Source organism: Chelonus insularis, unplaced genomic scaffold (assembly GCF_013357705.1).
Source record: "Chelonus insularis isolate UGA/USDA-ARS -01 unplaced genomic scaffold, ASM1335770v1 contig_369_pilon, whole genome shotgun sequence".
NCBI lineage: Eukaryota > Metazoa > Arthropoda > Insecta > Hymenoptera > Braconidae > Chelonus > Chelonus insularis.
Window position 1 is genome coordinate 1,681 of NW_023276529.1, and position 18,811 is coordinate 20,491.

General features: G+C 32.8%; 1 protein-coding gene across 3 annotated transcripts in view; it reads left to right on the top strand.

Moving 5' to 3' along the window:
• Positions 1 to 219: 219 nt before the first annotated feature.
• The window catches only part of Rbp6 (RNA-binding protein 6), a 178,148-nt gene continuing 159,556 nt past the window's right edge, over positions 220 to 18,811 (top strand). For all 3 annotated transcript variants that reach the window (XM_035083758.1, XM_035083756.1, XM_035083759.1), the window contains exon 1: positions 220 to 257. The gene's annotated coding sequence lies outside the window, so the exon portion shown is untranslated. The remainder of the gene's footprint in view (positions 258 to 18,811) is intronic.

Genomic DNA, 18,811 nt, shown 5'->3' on the forward strand with positions numbered 1-18,811 from the left:
CAGTGGAAGTAAAATTTTTTATTGAAAATGTAAAAGGTCATTTGAATAAAAATAAATACCTGACATGTAAAATTTCTCTGGTATTTTTCACTCACTGTTTTCTAGAACAAAAAATTTTTTGTTTACCACCAACAATGGCCACATTAAACAGTTGAATATCAAACAAAAGACTCCTAATGGACAAACATTTAATGTTAATTTTATTTTGATTTCAGATCGACCCGAAGGTAGCATTTCCTAGGAGAACACATCCAAAGGTAAGTTGATGCTGGAATTTTAATAGAATCCATTTATATTGTATATGAATATGATTGGATAACAAAAGAATTATGCACAAGTAAGCCTCGTTATCGCGATTGATATTCGGTACGCGTGATATCCGGTTTGCGCGTTTCATCAAAATCCATTGCCGATTGTAACTGGGGGGAAAGGGGATGTGAACAAGCACGTGAGATCTGGTATGTCGGCATTAGTACTCTAGTTGGTTGACGCTCTCAGCAGGTAAAAAATTACCACCGTCCGGTGCGAGTTGTCGTAGCAAGCACTAAAACTGTGCTGTGGATTTCAGGTTCAAGCGGGGAGAAGGATAGGTAGAGTTGCCAGAGGGTGAAAGAGACTGGTACTGTGTTGGGAAAGGGCGAATAGGAAATAATGAAGCTCTCTCGTTCTCGTAATAAGCTCAATTAACTATAATTTACTGTCAAAATTATTTTCTCGCTCCAACCTGCAATGTTGAATAACCCCTTCCTCATTTACTTCACCATCCCTTCTCACTTGAATTATTCTCTTGGACAACGAGCATGAGAAATTTTGTACAGCTTAATAATATTAATGCCAGACACGAAAATTATCATTATAGTGATTGAATCAAGCTAATTTATATATTTCGCTCTATTTAAATCCTTTATACATATTTAAATCGTTAAAAAATCTTTTTAAATCACGTAATTGGTATTTAATTGTGGCATATTTCATTTTTTCAGAGTTTTCTAAATTTATTTATGTATCGATGAAAATATTTTTTACCTTTCAAATTGTGATCATAAAAGAATTAATTTTTTTTGCAATTTAGACGATGGAAAAATAATACACTAAAAAAATTCATAGTTGTAGAAACAATACTGTACTCCTTAGATTAACTATCTCGTTAAATTAGCTCAAAAATATTAAATAATTTGGGAGCAAGTATTTTCCATAGGAACAATAAATAGTATTCTAATCAAAAATTATGAATGATATAGTTTTATAATTAGAGATGAAATTATGACTGTCAAATTTTTTTTGTAGTGTATAGAGAATAAATTATGAAAATTGATCTTTTTTCTGATTTTTTATTATTAGAATCTGAAAAGCACACTACAATGAAACTATTTCCAACTTTAGGATATAATTTTTGTCATAAACTCAATTCAAGAATGAAAAAGTGCTTTCAAGGTAACATAAGATATGAGAAAGATAAAAATAGATTTGAAAACCGAAAATATTTACGTCTACTGTTGTGAATTTTTATTATTTTTCTTACTTTAAAACATCGCAATACAGATTCATTTTTAGATTGATAACAAAAATTTTATAAGTCATTACAAAAAGATGTCCTTGTACAATATGGAATAACAACCATTAATTGTGCAATAGAAAAAAAAAGAGTAAAAAAAAAGATGAGAGAAAAGAGTGAAAAGTAGAAGGTAACATGTTTCGTCTGTACTCCGGGGGCAGTCGAAACGAGCGTGCAATTTTCATAAAATGGCATACAAGGGGTGCAACTGTATTGAGAGAAAGAAAGAGGCTGTAGTGAGTAGAAAGCCTGAGAGGGTTGAGGGATGCTCCACAACCCTCGAGAGTCGTGTTTGAAAAAGTAATACGAATGCACACGGAGAGCTGCTTTCTCGCGCTCTCGGAGCAATGCCAGAAACTTTTTCTGGCCCGTTGAATGTACTCGCCTCTCTGACGTTTTCTTCTCTACATCTACAACAACCCCTTCGCGATTTGCACGCGACGATAAACTCAAGACGTAGTCAGTTCTTATCCTTTCATAGTCTACATCTCACTAGAGACTTTAGCTTTTGCAATCTACTATTTGAAACATTTTCGTCTTTTAAAAATACTGAAATATCTTTTCATATAAAAGATAAAAAAACATTTGAAATATTCTTATCAATAAAAATCTTAATATTTGCTCGTCGGTAAGTAATCGACTGTAGGTAAAACAGTTTGCTAGATCATTTTAATGCTAAAATTTATTCCTATGAAATTTAAAATGACCATTTGAATTAAAGTATTGACTCGAAAAACATATAAAAATCAATATTTCGGAATTATCAATTTTAAAAGATCAATAAAACTAAAAACTCTAAATTGATACCCACTTGTTACAAAACAGCTTGATGTAGTTTCGTACGTGCTGATATGGCGTTATTCGATACGAATACATGTGTGAGACATCATTCAGACTATTGTGTAAATTTCGATATCCATATGCGTGTGAATGTAAAGACTTGGTAAAAGTGTGAACAAGAAAATAGTGAAACGAGAAAAACATCGATATACTCTGTATTGTATATAATATAGCTGTAAAGATATAAATATGTATATACATATATACTCAGTGCACCATGTTTCATATAACAAGCTGCTTGCATCCCTAGGGTGTTCACTAGCTCGTCTTTACTTTTACACTCTTCAATTCTCATATGATTCGACCTTTTGGCTTTACTCTTCTTGTGTTGCTTTGTTTTTAACTTATAGGATATCTTCAAGGTCCATCCAATATACGTATTTCACTGCTTCATGATTTCTTTTATTCTACACTGTAAAAATATTATAAATACAATTTTCTCTTTAATATAATAATATTTTAAACATTGATCTGTTTCCATTTTTTCAAATATAATAAAAATTACAATTCAAATATTTGATTTTACTCTATTAAAAAAACAAAAAACTACTTCCTTTTTATAATGAACAGTTCTATGCAGCTATCAAACTCGATTAGTAAAATACAATTTGTTCATAGAGCTATCATTAAATTGATCCTGGATAAAATGACGAGTATAATCGTCATCATCTCCAACAGCCTAAGAGTTAATAATGATAAATTTAGATAATAATTAGATCAAAGTGAGTGATTTACAAATGTTAATCAACGCTTTGCCAATCATAGGCAGTTTAATGTGACTGGTAATCAGCTGTTTGTTGATATAATCATACAGTGATTAATATTGACCAGTGTTTCACCAGGCATAGACTATCAATATTTACCCAAAGTTAATCATTTGTTGCTATCGTTATCCTTTTTGAAGTTTAAATAAACCAGCAGAAGCAAATTAATTGATGAATGATCAGAATTCATATTTAAATTCAGTTTTGATCATCAACAAAAATTATTGCTACAAAAATATTGTTATAGGATGATATTTCATTGGACTTGAAGCAAAAAAAATTGGAGAAAGAATTATTTTTCTGGTGCTCAATTATTAGGATGCCAATTTAGTTAATGAAAAGATGTAATTATGATAGTGGACCTATTTTCTAAAAATCTAACATTTATGATAAGTCTAAATACATCTCAGTAAAAAAAAGTTTGAGAGCTGTTCACAGTATCAGAGCAAAATCCCATGCATTTTATATATGAACCGGGTCAGTCTAGTGCGCTCATGTGTACTTTCATATTCTCTCCCTCGTTTTCTTCGACCTCTTCCCCTTTTTCTCTGATGGCTTTCAGCATTTTCAACCGCGATTCCTTCGTTGAAGAAAGAAAATAAGAGAAAGAATCTCGAGGGCAGAGTGAGAAGTACGTGCAGTGGTTGTTTGCACGGAGTAAGTGGCATCCAGTGTTTAAAAGGGCGAGTAGGGATGTAGAGGTAAAGTTGAGAGGGTTTGTGGACTCTACACGCGCTATCGAAAGAAAGCGCCAAGACATACATATCTAGTCACTACATATCCAAGAGTAGAATACCCGCCAGCATTCTCTTGGGAACTTGGACCAGTTTAAGAGCGAAAGAATCAAACTAAAGGTTAAAGGCTGGAAAAAAGATGAAGTTATGTTATATTTTAGAAAAATACTCTCGTCACTGCTATGTAGTTTCATCTGTAGCTTTTCCTTCCACTTACACTCTGTCCGAGTGTCATTCTCTTGGGATCGCTCGTGGCCAGAAGTCAACCAAGCAGAACAGATCATTGAATCTTTCCCCAATGGAATTGTACGATATCGTCTTAACACAACTCAAGTTTAACAGGTTTCTGTTTGGATAAAATTGTACATTTTCAAGATATTTTTTATCAAAAAGTTCATAAGTTTTATATCGAATGTGAAAAATAAATTATTATCAGTAATTGCCATGATGTAATTCACTTTTATTAGATTAATTTATTATAAAACATTGAGGGTAAAATATTTAATTAAATATTTATTTAATTCCACTCGGGATGTTTGACAAGCATTTTTATTGTATTTAAGACCATTTTAATTAAGAATTTAATTCTTAATCCAAAAATATCGTTTTTTTTAAGTGAATTAGATATTCACCAAAAATTCATCTTCACAGCGGATTCCAATGCAAGAAATTCACAGAGTTCCATGAAGTATAGTTATTATTATTTCAGTTATAATGGTCTATAAATCATAATATAATGAGCAATTTTTTATATGGCTGACTGAATATTATCTTTTCTACTGTATTGTGGTCTCTTTTACACATTAATAGGATCTCTAAACGTTATCGTTGTCCCACTCGATTAAGCCTTGTCCAAGCTACCCTTCTACAAAGCAACCTCAATAACCCGGCTAATACTTGCTCGCTTGCAACGGGGTTGGACATAAAATGGGGTGAGAACCGCAAATCTATTGGCTTAACAATGCTACAAATCATCAGATAATTTTTTTGTCTCCAAAAATTCACTTTAAAATAGTCTTGAGAAATCACAAGAATTTACCACAATGTGTACTTGCAAAAACATCCCTCGGGTTGTTTCTGGCCGTGATCTATTTTCAGAATAGAGTGCATGAATGTCAGTTGTGTAGAATCCACGTGATAGAGTGTTGTGTTAGGTTGAGGCGGTAATAGCGTGTCTCGGAGACAGTAGTTTGGCGGTTAGAGGAGTCGCAACGTAGAGACGGAAGCCTCAGATATGTTGTTGCATTGAGATAAGCTAAGCTCTCTCGCGTGATGGAGCAGCCCGTAAACTCGGCTGGTTCCGCGCGCCACCCGCCATCATACCACCGAAATGGCTGCTAGATAATGTATAGGTATACGTGACGTGTTGCACTGTGGTCCGCTGTCATCTGATTGAGTATATCTAGCCCTTGCTTCCTCTCTTTATCTCCAGACCACGATAGACTCTCGTTACTCAACTAAAATCCTATCATAGTTTCCCACATTAGTTTATTTTAAATCGAATCTCAACATCCAATATGCATGTAAATGTGATCAAAGCTTTTCGATAATTTTGCGGAATTAGTTATAGATAAATGTCACTGATTGTTAGGTTGATATTCACGTTGACAAATCAGTTTCTTTTGCACTTTATAATTTTTCAAAATAACGCAATAACGACTGTAATTATTAAATAATAACTCATTTATTTTCGTCTCTAATGAATTCAAATTTAAATCTTATTCGTGTAAAAAAAAAGATCTTGCGAGATTCCAAAACAAATCTTTTTTTATTTTAGAACATTTAATATTCTTTTAATCTGTTCATTTAGAACAAATGTATATTTATTATTGAATACATTATAAATATCGAAAATTATATCATTATATAATTGACAATACAAAATTTGAATAATTTTTCTTCGAATCAATGACAATTTATAAAGGCTGAATATTGTCTTTTCGAACCTTATCTTTGTTAACGCAGATAAGGCAGAAAAATTTTTTTCCATCGTAAAAGTATTTTTTTAAAGTCATTCTCATGAATTAATTTTTTTCTTTCAATTTTTTGTGAATTCTTAAGATTAATAAAAAAAACTACAAGATGAGAAAAAGTACTACAATTTCAAAGACTATTTTTAACTATAATATCAAGTTCCAGTTAGTACTAGATATTCAACAAAAAAAAAACCTTCCAACATGAAAAATAATTTTTTGTTATATCAGAGGTCGGCTGGTGATAAAAACAATACTCAGGTCATCTATTTTTTTCTTCACTTTATTCTTCTCTTTTCAGGCGGAACGTATCTCAAAAGCTTTTCATCTTTTGCATACGAGCTTTTTATCATGGCATTGAGTCCAGTAGCACAAAGTAGTGAAGTTGGTAGAAGTAAGTGAGCGATGCGTGGGATGTGCGTGTGTGTTTCAATACTATCGGTAACTGTGTGATACACGCCTGTCTCAGTGCATAGCAATGAATGGCTATGGTAATTGCGCGTTTAATATTTCAGAGTTTTTTCCTTGCAAGCATCTAGAAAAAAAGGAGTATAGCATTCGTGATTCAGTCCCGTAGAGTAAAGAGAAGAGATGGAGGAGAGATGAAGCGGGACGATGCTTTTCTTTTCTTCACTTGGTCTGCTTGATAGCTGCGTCATTCTGACACGAAAGAAGGGAGTAAAGTGAGAACTTGTCTGATGTTTTCCTTCCTTTGCTTTCTTTCCAAGACGATCAGTAAGAGTGTCTTTCACATGGATGTCTTATAGCTTTAGACGAACATCTCATCCATCCACTATCCCTCAAGGACTAGTAGAGTTTCTTACATATCCAAGTCGTTTGGAAAAGCATTTTTTCTTTGAATATGTTAAAGTTTTTGTGTGAAAAGTCTGTAGTGGAATAGATTCTCTGTATGTGGTTAAAAAAAATGCCCAAAATACTTTACCGAAAGATTGACATAGAAGATACTCCAAGTATCCTATATCAACTTCTAGAGTTTTAAGGATTCTATTGCTCTTCTTGGGTGGATTGAAATAGTTTTCCTGTTGTAAACTATTTAATAGTTATTGAATTTTTATATTGAAAAAAGAAAACCAAGATGATCCTTGTAAAAAAATTTCTATTGAAAATTTTCATGACGTGAGGTGCTTTCTAAATAATTCTCTATTTGAAAAATAAAATGGAAAACAAATTTATTTTTCTTCGACACAGAATATTTAATATAAACATGATAGCTGTGTTGTCAATAATTTATTTAAAAAAGCGGAGAAAAGTATACATACTTGGTATGATAATGTTTGTAAGAAAATATCTAGAATATAACTTATGAGTGAGATAATAAAATTCACTGCAGATTATCTCTAATTTTTAAGAATGGAAAAAAGTGGCTAGAAAAAGTTTCAAGAGTTTTTCAAATGAATAAAGCTATTTAAAAGGAATTATTTTTAGTAGATAAGATAATTTTTCTCTGAAAAAGATGAATAATACTTGAGTACAGTGTCACAAAGTGCAACTTTAGTCTCAATCTATTATGCCCCGATCCTAGAAACATCTCAATTCTTTTTCTACACCTTTTGGAAAAGAGCTAAAGTAACGACAAAAGCTTGCGATCTCAATCCCAAATTGACAATAAAAAATGTCCAATTAACTCCCAAGAGCTTCTAGGGAATCGAGTTGGATTTCACTCTCAAGAGAGAAAGCGTCTTTTCACGGGTAAGGGTAAAGAAGAGAAAGAAGAAAGCTAAGAACCCGCGTGAAGTTGGGAGCAATCGAGAAGGTTTAATCCCACTCGATTGCGTTTCTTTCCTAGTAACTCTAGCTTCTCTTTCTCCTACTTCTCTTCTTTTTCGACAAGCCACTTTTCACTGAAAAAGAAGAGGTAAAAAGCTTTTTTTTTTTACTCTTCCGCACCTCCTACAAGCTTTTAGGATCCTTTACCTGCGTCGACATCAACGTATAGGATTTCGAACGTGTGCCAACCTAGTCATAGAATCCACAATGAAAGCTTTTTTGAGAAATCGTAAATATTCTACAAGCAGTTCCTGTCACGAGACAACTTGTTCATTGTGTTTTTGAAGAACTACTGGTTACAGTTAATGGAAAGGACTCAACAAAATATATATCCTCTTGTGTCTTGATATTTTTTGGTAGAAAAAGGACATAGAACAAGTGATGATTCCTTTCTGAGAAAAATGATTATGTCACATAGAAGCATTAAAAAATATCATGAAATTGGTAACAATTATTTCTTGTAAAGTTTTTCAAGCTTTTTTCCAATCCATAATCACATTCTTCATCAATTCATCTGATGCAGACCCCTGTAATTAACTCTCAGAAATTTTTTTTAGAATTTTTATTGAATTAAAAAGACTTTGTTGAACCTTGATATTAAAAGCTCCATATCTATGACTTATGATATAAGTTAAACTTATTCATAATAAGGAGACTATACATTTCAACCTAGAAGTAGTACCAAATTTTAAGGCCATAAATAGTCATTCAGACTGACTGTTAAAATATGTAATCCGTTAGAAGTCTCGACATGCAAAAATGATTCCAATTTATTGTGCCGACAGTTGAAGTAAAATAGTTAAACGTTGTCTAAAACTTAAATTAATTTCAACTAGGTAGAACATTCTATTTCTTGTGCTATAAAAAACATATTTCGTTCGAAAGATCATACTTTTAATAATTTCTAAACGTCCTTTAAATTTTTGTTGGATCGTTTGTCGTAGCTTTTAGAGGATCGTAAATATTCTGTTGGTAATTCGTGTTGCAAGGTAACTTATTCGTGTGTTTCCACGAAATTGTAGGTTACAGTAAATGAAAACGATGCAATAAGACACATAGTTTAAATAACAGAAATGCTTTAGAATTCTCCTGGAATCTATTTTATGACTTTCTCCATTACAAATCCAACAAACCCTCAGTCTTTGTCTTGATACTGATAATGAAAATGATGTAATTGAAGCAAAAATCTTTGGTGAATTCGTATGTCGAACTTGAGGAAATTTCTGTTTGAAGCTTTTGGTTTAACCTAAAGGGTAAAATAGGAACTGGTGGATATTATGCTGGGAGAAAGGTTAAGCTTGTTAGAGGCTTCCAGGCATCGGTAGCATCACGGATTCCACGTATAGCAGCTTGTGGTTTGGTAACCACAGTCTCTGTTACGCATGCATTTATCTACAGCCCTCCGTTTTATTCCTCTCCCTTTGCTTTTTGGATCACCAAAACTTAACAATGTTTATAACTTTGAATACTCAATAATTCAATATTGATACCAAAACTGTTCGATCATTTAGGGCTCCTAACTGATCATAAAAATTGATTTTAAGTATTATATAATTTATTATGATTGATTGAACTTAAGAATCCAACACATTGTTTGGTAAAATTAAAATTGAATGAATGAATAAATTAATTGAACAAAAAAAGTTGGAATAAAGGTAGGTTTGTAATCAGATAGATATTTTATTTAATCAATTTTATGAAGAATGCCAAAAGCTAAAAGACTAAAACTAACCTCTATTATCACTCAAAACTCATGTAGAGCGGATTACTATGATCTGACATAGCTCTGTTCAGAAACAGAATAATAAATAATCATTTGCGCTGGTGAATTTAAAATGCTTAAAACTTAAAAATATTTATCAATATTACCTTTTAACAATTCCTCAAATCAACTGAACAATTATTCACTCCAGTTTTTAATATTGCTGCTTTTCAATTACACAATTATTGAGCAATATTAGATAAACTAAAAAATATCTTCAATAATAAATCAATATAAGAAAACTGTTGATAAAATCACTCTTGTTTCTGGATCATATTTTTCTTAAGTTATGAGAAAAGATGTTTCTAAAGACCTTGAAAAATTGACTTCCTGCATCAGACATCTGAGCATGAAAGATTCCACTATGTTTCACTGCATTTAATGTGTCCTCTCAAATAGCAGAAGGATCAAAATCAGATCTCGTGTTCACGTATCCAAGACACGTGCTTTGGAGATTCTGTAAACGAGGGACTGGACTATTGGAAACGATTCCAAACGGAAATAGAAGTTTTAGGGTCAATGCAAGTGTATCAGAGAGTGTTTTTAATCGGCCTTAGATCACCAAATTCATTAGTCTAAGTTGCAGGGTGTGGATAGAAATGTAAGAGGACGTAGGATATGTCTCTCGGGTTAGGAACGATCCTAATTACTGATTAGAGAGAATAGAGGGAGAACGAGGCATGGATACTGACTTGATAGGGACACGATACGGTCGAACCTTTACTCTCTCACGACCTCCTTTGGCCTATAGTACAGAGAATACCCTCGATTATCCTTGGGAGGGTGAGTATATCGAGCCGATTAAATCGGGAAGTTACTGTTCATGTGCACTTGAATTTATGGCATCGAATCACGTTTCCGATATTGGATATTCAATGTGATATTTTCTAGATAAAATTTCAAACCTTGAGCTGATACTTAGATTTTTATATTTTACTTAGATGCAGCTGAGAATGAAAATGATTTTGATAGGTTTTAAGAAGGATTACTGATTAGGAATTGAAAAATAATATCAAGAAGGATGATATAATCTTTTAAAAAATAAGCAGAATACGAAAGTAAGTTTTTCTTCTTAACTTTGAGTGGTTGTAACTTGAGAGAAAATCAGGTTAGAGAAATGAACGAGAGATAAAATCTTTAGAAAAGTTTCTCTGAATATGATATTGTTGAAAAAAATATTTTCCTACTCTAATTTCCAATGATCATTGTTTTATTCATTGGTATAAAATATTTTGTGGAATTATAGAAATTGTTAGCATTTTTGCAATAAAAAGCCACATTGATAAATAGAGTCAGAGACTTATCTTTGTTATTTTATTCCAACAACTTTCTTCATACTGATCATCTTGAAATGAACAATAGACAATAAGTTGGTTGTGAATAAAACTTCTGATGCTGAATTTTCAGTTGTAACTCCAGAGTCAGACATTTAAAAGTTAAAAATTGATTGATCGGATAAGAGAAAATATTCAAAATTGAAGCATCAATGAAATAAATAAAAGATTGAATTTTCTGCCACTGGTATTTTTGGATTTAGAAACAAGTTTGAAAAGTATTGAAAGTAACTCGTAACACATTCTTAAAGTCTCGATACGTGCTTGTGCTTAAGTAAAACATAACTTTTCTCCTTTGCATCGTCTTTCCTGGAAAACTATGTTTCGAAACATTATTCTTCCTTTTTCTTTTCATTCTTTCTACCATTTGTGTGTATATCCATATATATCCCACCATCCTTTTCAAAAACAATGAAACTCCCAATCACATTTCCTATTCTGTAACCTCCTAGTCGCGTTTATTTTTCCCTTTTCGTTATTTTCTGTAAACCCGCGGTGCGAATTCAAGCCCCATCGGAGTTGAAACGGCTCACCTCGTGAATCCTTTTACATTTTTATAAAGCAGCTTAATTCTCTTACGAGGTAGAAAGAGGAAGAAAGAGAGGAGGGAAAGAAAGCAAGCATCTAGATGACGTTGGTGCTTGTGCAATGGAATAGTTCAGTACTGAATGTAACGAAATGGAACATACAGTTGAAAAGAAAAAAGGTCACGTGCTTTCCAACAGAGTTTAAAGGGGTAGGAGGAATTGCCGTGGCACCCGAGAGCGAAGCGCGAATGTGGGAATGATAAATCGTGGCCAGTTAGGTACGTTAGCTACATACGGTAGCAGCCAGAGAAAATTATTATTTGAGAATTTATTCCCAGCGTGAAATTATTACCGGCATTATGCTCGGTAGTTTCTCCCGCTTGCCCTCGTGAGCAGAAACACGTGTTCCAGTTGGTCATAGGTCAGGAACTGAACTCCACAAAACGCACACTGTTCGTATTTTTATCATGTTAGAAAACTTTGAAAAAATCTTTCGCAATGGATATGCAGACTAAATTAGAAAATGATAGATAATTTGCAAGGAATGGAAAATAATTGGATCATCATTCTTAAGATTAGACTGGATGTGAAGTCTATTGTTTAGAAAATTAAATGAATAGGTATGAAACATGGATAACAATATGAGCAAAGTAAAGAAAAGTTAACAAACACAGTAGACATTGAAACAGCTAGGACTTTATGAGTATTGATAGGCAGTGTAACAGTGAGATTTAAATGAATAAATGGAGCTGACAGGTCTTATCTGGTCAAGCATAGATCTAGCTAGGAATCATCTAGGAAGTCTAAGCTTTTGTTAATGGAATTGTAATAAGAATATTTGTTGTAGATAAATCATATTTTCTTGCTATTGAAGAATACCATTAATCTCAACTGTAAGTAGCTATATTGTGACAGAATAAATTTTGACTTCAATGCTGCGAAAAGATACTCTGATAACAGCATCATATATTCATTGGACGTAAGTGCATTCTCTTCACTGACCACAATGGCTTATCATCATCACACTTGAATCATCACGAATTCGGGTTGGATTTCTAACTGAACATCCAAGTGAATACGTGATGGATATCATAACTATTTGAATGCAATGATTGGTTTCATTATCCTGAGCTAAAAATCTACACCTTGCGGTTGACTTAATCACAGTAATAATAAACAATCGTTATGAACAGCAAACGCAACTTGACTTTGCCCCTTACTGAAACTGACAGGTCGCGATTTCTGTAAAGCAATCAGGCGTGATGAGCAAGCTCCTTCAACCGAAAGTCAATGAGCGATAAAAAGAGAGATATCCAACGAAGCGAGGATTTTCATCGAGCAACGATAATCCGGTGCTGATTGGGAACGCCTCGTTGACTTGGTCGGGTCGAGTACGCGGATGGATAGAATTAAAATCATTTGTGGCGAACAGGTGTGTTTGAGAAGCTTCGACGGGTGGAAATGTCAGGGTATTATTGGGAACAAAAGTGTGGCTATTGAGGTTGGAAGAAGATGAATTTCAAACATTAAAAATTTTTTATGCCAGGGTTTATTTCAAAAAATTGAATGATAAGTCATTGTTTTTGGCAAGATAATAAAATGGATAATCGATAGGTGTTAATTAATAGAGAAGCTTTGGTGATGAATTTATTTTTAGATCTTGTTTGTTGACTCTGGTAAGGTAGAAAGCAAATTTGTTTTTGTTCATTTATTTATTTTTCGGTTATCAGCTTCAATTAATCCTGCTGATAAAAAAACAGTTGATCGTTCTAAAATAAATTTCAATTATAAACATCTAATATTTTCATTCTAAAGTTTGACTTGGAACTCTTGATGATTTTCATCCTAGCCCAATACACTTCAGGTTATGAATGTTTCAGCAACATAACTGAGATGAAACTGCATGAGTTTGGAGTATCATTTATATCTTTCCTTATTAATTTAAAATACACCTGTAAGAGTATTCTTGATCAGGAGAGATTGATTTTAATACTTCATTGGTTCGTTTCTGTTCACAATGTTTTTCTAATGAATCTTCATCAAAGAATTAGAACATAAAGTATTTGAGTGACATAAAATATCGTGGATTAACTAAGAATATTTTGCGATCGATAGTTTTCTAACTTCCTCTAGAATAGTTACGTGCATAAAGGGTTTTCGTAATTCAGTGTTAAATGATAGAATATTCACAGTGCTAGCAAATACACAGGTCAGACCACGCGATCATGTCCGTCTTGAATGGACACCTGACGTTTCGCAGACCGAATGTTCTTGTCGTGAGTTTCAGTATCCCGAGATCCATAGTTGGTAATTGCGGTTTACCACAGACAAAATGCACCACTGCAACCGACAAACCCAAAGAACGAACGACAACGATAAGTTCTGTTAGTCCTGCTAATATGGATAAGAAGTAAAGAGTTGTGTAAAAGTCCTACCATGTTGGATTCGTCAGAAAGTTTGGCATCGTCTTTAATGTTCATTTTCTACTTTCTCACTACTTCTGTTCTCCCTCTAACTACCTGAAAAGATAAACAAACTTGCAGTAGAAGTAAGCGGACCTGCGGGCTAATTCTCACGAAAAATTCGTCAAGTAAAAGCAAGGAAAGAAGGCAAAAGGGTTTTTTTACTGGCGCGACTACAGAAGAGTTGAAACAACGATGTTTGCGCGAGTGTTTTAAGCTTCAGTAGCTCAGCTACTTCTTTTTATTTTTATTTTGACCGCGCCGTCGTTTACGCTGTCTCTTAAAAAGCTTATCTTTTACCCAATGTAAATCAGAACATGAAGTGAAACAAAAAAAGCTAGTGAAAGAAAATTTATTTCAAATTTTAATGGTAAATTTTTAAGTTAAAATTTTTTTTTTATAGTAGTGCATTTTTAGAGACTGGTAAAGAGACTCTTTTAGCTATTGTTTGGAATTATAATGATAAAAAATTCAACTAGATACCGAAATACTAGCTTTAATGAACTATGACTTATAAAACAGTAAAATTAATTCAAATGAAAAGATATTCTATTCACGACACATATGCAACAAAATTTGGTCATGCTTTTTCTGTTTACCAATTGCGTTTGTTTGAACAAATGAATAAAGAGCCGTATTATTGAAAAAAAACAATGCAGTTTGATTTCACGAAAAAAATTATAAAAAATCTAAAATATTCATTAATAGTTAAAAACATTTATTTTAACAATTAATAAATCATTTTTTAACAATATAGCTGAAAATATTACCTATGCTATTCAATTCTATTTATTTAAACGAAGAAACTAGGGTGTAGTTCATGTCAGGAAATCGATCAAATTGATTATAATAATTATTCACTATCAAAAAAATTTTTTTTAACAAAGTAATTGGTAAAGAGAATAAAAATCGACCAAATTTTTTTTAGCACAAAAATTAAAATATTCTTTCATATAAATCAAGAGAAATAAATTGAACTCACAGACTCAGTAAAAAACAATCCCAACATAACTTCAAGAACTTATAGTGATCTCAATAATATTGCAACTATTGACTGATCACATTTTCCTCATGAAAATTCAATTTTTCTTTATATATTTTCAAAAATTTATATTTTTAATCTAATAAAATAAATCGACAATGAGTATATTTATAAAAGTTACTAACGTTAAACATATAAAACTATTGGTGGAAAACTTGGAAGATCTAGAAGATAGTAAAGGAAAAAATCTTAAAAGTTGTATGATCTGTGTAATACGTTCGGGATCGTAAGGGTATAGAATGTAATAGAATGTGTATGTAATAACCGAAGCTTTGGGTATAACCAACGGGGTGAAAAAGAATCAAAAAAGGGTAGAAAAACCATCAAGAAAAGTGTATAAGAGTAGGAAAAACGTTAGAAGAGCTTGAAACGAGAACTTCCGGACTTGGCATACAAAATTTCCATCCTGACGCCGTTTCCTCGGCTTATAACGTAATTCCCAAGTCGACTTCGATCTTACTTCTTGCTTTCTTCCTCTACACTGGATAAGTGTTTTTTATCGAACATTTTTGGGTAAACTACTTCTTACTTTTCTTCTTTATTAGCTAATAATCAAAAAACTCTGCTGATTAACATTCAGGAAAATTCTCAACAATATTTTATTCACTACGACATTAAAAAGTCAATTTTTAAGTTCTAGTTTCATTCTGATATCAATACACACCATTTGTGTCCCTTCAAATTGAATTAAATTTTACTATGGACTCCAGCTTGAAGCAGGACAGCTTCAACTTGAGATATACAATAAATATTTTATTTAATGAGTTTTTAATGCCACAAAGTAGGTAAATAGTATTAAAGAAATATATAAAAGATATTAATTAACTAATCATTAATACAAGTTGAAGAATTTCCAGCTTATTATCTCTCATTCTGGAATGAAACACCTGGACTATGACATTTCTATCAACAGTACAAAAATTGTTTCAATCCCAATTTAGCAAATATAAGAATGTTTAAATGTGAATGTATAAAATATTAAATAATTCTTATTATTTAAATGATCCTACAAGTCATTTTTCCATTCACTTTACTTATTCCAACTCACCCTTACATTCTTATCATACGCCTGATCAAGAGTTTTGTAGCAGAGTTGAAAAAAGAAACATCAAAGGGCGAGTTTCCTCTGGAGACTCTTGTAGCAAGAGCTTGGCTTCTAAGCTTATTCTTCTGACGGTTTTTATACTTTTTACCCATCCTTTTTTATCCCACCAAGCCGTTTCCGTTGCTCATGGTCGTTTCTATGTATTACGTATTCATTTACTATTTCCTAGACTCTTTCACTACATGAGACGGAGAAACACCCCACGGGTACTCGAGTACGCGAAATAAGATTCCGATTTTCTCAAAATTAATTGGGACGGAATTTCCCGAGGGGAACCAATGGGATAGCTAACAATACTTGGCTTGTAACTCGTCTGGATTTACTTATCAACCAGAGTGTTATAGAATAACTTAAATGATATAATTGAATCAAAAAAAACTTATGATTCATTCACTGTTGGATAAGCCTCTGTATTTTATCAAGAATTTTATTCTATTAAAATTAAATTACTTCTTTCCTGATTGAGGGTTGCTCCAAATCATTCTTTACTTATTTAGATGTTTGCTGCTCTTTTTGGGGATATCAATGACTTTTTAGTTCCTAAGTTTTTTGATCAGTAGCTTTAAATCTGGAATCCAATTTATTTAATCAGCTTTAATTCTATCCATATTGTTTTTCCAATAAAAATTAATCATTCAGAATATTTAGCTTTAAATAATTCTGATGCTAAGCTTGATGGTCTAATTGATATAGAATTCATTAATTGAACAAAAAATACATTGAAACCTTATTGCAGACTTTCAACTTGATCTATCTTGTTATTAAATGATAAATTGATTATAATCGATGATTAGAAACTCGAATTAGTTATTAGACATTTGACATTTATAAAAACAGAAGCAGTTAGTTTACAGAGTAGATGCGTAGAGAACTTGGTGGCAACGTTATGGCAATCTAAGTTGGTATGTTTAGTCAGACAGGATAGGGCATACTCGCACCAACTCTGATAGCTGACTGAGTCAACACCGTTGTGTTTGCTACGAAGCTGTTCGAGTCGCAGACCTTGCAAAAGAGGAAACCCTAGATGTGTGAGAGAGTAAATGAAAGAGAGAATATAAGAGAATGAAAGGGAGTGTGAGCATGAAAGAGACAGACTCAGTGAAAGGGTAAAACAGGTTTCAACGCAAGCGAAACGGAAGTGGCTTGGTGCCTCGTGCCCTGCACAATTTGGTGCAAGATATTGCTTGGAAGTACAGACACTCCTTACCCCTTTGCCATTTCATCGTTACTACCATTTACTTTACATGCCAGACGATACTTCTATTGTTTAACTCTAGTCCTTTTCTCTTCACTAAATTTCGTTAGTTTATTTCTCACAATTCTGATGACAATCTAAGTAGTTGCAAATGTAAAACAGTCATCAAGTTCATCATGACTAATCTCTTGATGTTATTAAATGAAGAGGAAAGGGTTAAACTAGCACAACACCCTGGTGAGAAGCAAAGCTGGCCCATTCCGAGCTCAAAACTGGACCAATCTAGCTATTCCTAGCTGCATGTATAAAAGACTGATGTTACTAGTGTATATGAAGTGTTGCTTAAGATCTTGTTACTTCTAAATAACTTTTATCATCATGATTACATTAAAAAAAATTTCTTGATAAAAGAGGATTTGAATAGAATGAAAAATAATCATCTTGAAGAGAGTTAATGCTGTGTATGTTGATCTTTCAGTTAATATTATGATGGTAACTAACTAATGGAAAATTTTGAAAACTTGCTCCTGAACAATACTCTTGAAGTGTGCAAAGTAGGATCGAAGCTGGAGAAAGAGTAAGAAAGAAGGGAAGACAACTCCTTCCTTTACTTAATAAAATTGAATTACAATAAGCAAAGTAAGGTTGGATGATCCTCGTATTGTATTCTCTTGATGCTACTCAACTGTCAGCTTTCTCTTTTTTGCTTTTCAACAAGCTATTTAGCTTTCTCTATACTCCCTAACCTTTTTTTTTATTTTACTATTTGACTACCATCAAGTTTTAGCTCCTTCTCACTTGTGCCTTCCGACAGACGGATTCAAGTGAAGAACTTCCAAACTACCGCGCAGGAGATTGTGAGCGGAACGAAGGTATTCTTACGCCTTTGTTCATCCCGCAGGGGCTGAATTAATTGCCACGTTTTTGACATTCATTCATTCATTGTTGAGAAGAGCATTGCCGACGGCAGACGACATCCATGATGAGCAGATAAAAGAAAAGTTACCTGTCTGACATTTATGATTTTTATCTACTACAATATCCTATTTCCTAAAACAGTCTTCTTTCAAAGTAATTAAATATTTTTATTTTAATTAATGACTTAATTAATTAAGTACAAATGGTTTCGTTACTTTTTGATGCTAATTAACACTTTTTTCAACACACATTTGGTTTTCCAAGTTATTTCATTACTGATGTTTTCAAGATATCATTTTAAAAAAGACATCAAGCTTTATTTTCTAATCAAATATTCGAAAATATAAACATTTTTGGATCATTATTAAAAAATCAATTCTGATAATAAAAAAATGATGATGTATAAAGTATTCTTGCCAATGGAAGTTAGATGTTGACCACAAGTTCTGTGACCAGACCAGAGTATAATCGTTGAGAAAAGCTTGCAACTTTGTTTAAGTTATAAAATAGAAAGCGCTGAGACGAAGGCTTTTGTTCCTTTGCGCTCAAAACCGCTTTTCTTCTGCATAGCCATCTGCTTCCTAATTCTAGAGACTGTAGAAACTATTGAATATGCATAGGTTATATTAAATTGGGCCACCGGCTGCTCCAGACGTTGTGGGGGAGCTTTTGCGGTGGACCAATTACATGGACTTAGACTATAGACTCCGTAGTTTCACACAGCAAAAGGTAGAGTGAAATTCCCAAAGCAATTGACTTGGTTTTGAATCGTTTTATCAATAGTTTGAAAGGCATCTAAACATTTCTCAATG